This window comes from Orycteropus afer, unplaced genomic scaffold (genome assembly GCF_000298275.1).
Source record: "Orycteropus afer afer isolate SDZICR_OR568_19922 unplaced genomic scaffold, OryAfe1.0 scaffold00046, whole genome shotgun sequence".
Classification (NCBI taxonomy): Eukaryota; Metazoa; Chordata; class Mammalia; order Tubulidentata; family Orycteropodidae; genus Orycteropus; species Orycteropus afer.
Window position 1 is genome coordinate 1,630,645 of NW_006921633.1, and position 1,397 is coordinate 1,632,041.

General features: G+C 34.2%; 1 protein-coding gene across 1 annotated transcript in view; it reads right to left on the bottom strand.

Moving 5' to 3' along the window:
• The window catches only part of CLHC1 (clathrin heavy chain linker domain containing 1), a 138,864-nt gene that overhangs the window by 103,374 nt on the left and 34,093 nt on the right, over window positions 1-1,397 (bottom strand). The gene's annotated exons all lie outside the window — the stretch shown is intronic.

Below are 1,397 nucleotides of genomic sequence, written 5' to 3' on the forward strand. Positions count from 1 at the left end.
CCATACTGCAGACTGTATTCTTCAACCTTCATCAGTAGGTACCTTAAGTCATCCTCACTTTCAGCAAGCAAAGTTGTATCGTCTGCATATCTCAGGTTGCTAATGATTCTTCCTCCAATCCTGATACCACGTTTTTCTTCATACAGTCCAGCTTCTCGGATTAGATTCCCCTTTAACAATTTTTATACCGATTGTTCTGAGCCATTGATTATATATACAATTTGTCAGCATTGTCATTATTTTCATTTTGTTTGTTATGTTTCCATTGATCTAGCTTCCTCTCCCCTCTTTGTCTTCTTGTCTATGTCTTTGGGTAAATGCCTCATATAGTTCATCGTTTGAGGAAGTACATTATTCATGGGTGAGACTGTTTATTTTGTAAGCCAATTTATTATTTGGCTGAAGCGTGACCCAGAGAGATAACTTCAATTCCATATTCAAAGGTTATCTTAGGGTGATAGTCTCAGGGGTTCTTCTAGTCTCTGTTGATCCAGTAAGTCTGGCCTTTTTAAGGAATTTGAGTGTTTTATATTTTCATCCATTCTATCCAGGACCTTCTATTTTTAACCCTGGTCAGAACGATCAGTATTGATAGCCAGGCACCATCTAGTTCTTCTGGTCTCAGGTATGAAGAGGTTGTAGTTCATATGGACTCTTTGTTTTGTGAATTGGTTTCTTCTCTGATCCTTTTATTTCCACCATTTTCTTTTGCTCCATAGAAGCAGAAACCAAGAGTTGTACCTTAGAAGGCCGCCCACTAGCTTTTAAGACCCCAGATCCTACTCATCAAACTCAGATGTAGAATGTATATACTAAGATGTATAACATAATTTGTGAACTAAATTATGTCAGTTCACTAAGTTATCCCCCAAGACTACAGGCTGAGAGAAATTTTAAAAGAACTAAATAAATGAAGACATATATTGCATTCATTGGTCTGACTTAATATTATTCAGTGTCAATTCTCCCCAAAATGTTCTATCTAATGCAAAACTTCCAGCAGTTTTTACAGAAATTAACAAGATAATTCTAAAATTTATACAAAATACAAATGCAAATGTATAGTGGTGATATTTGCACAACACAGTGAATGTAACTAATGTCACTGAATTGCACATGTAAAAGTGGTTGAAGTGGCAAATGTTTTGTTATATCTATTTTTCCATAATGAAAAGAAAGGAAAAAAAGGATGTGGAGCAAGTATGACAGAATATTAACATTTATTAAATCTGGATACTAAATACATGGGTGTTATATGCTTCTCCATATATAATTTTCTGTATATATGAAATATTTTACCATTTAATTTAAAAGATCTAATCAAACCCTTTAATGTTATAGTAAAGGAAACTGAGTAAATGGTGAAAATGGGTGCTGAAACTTGTATCTTTGTCCCA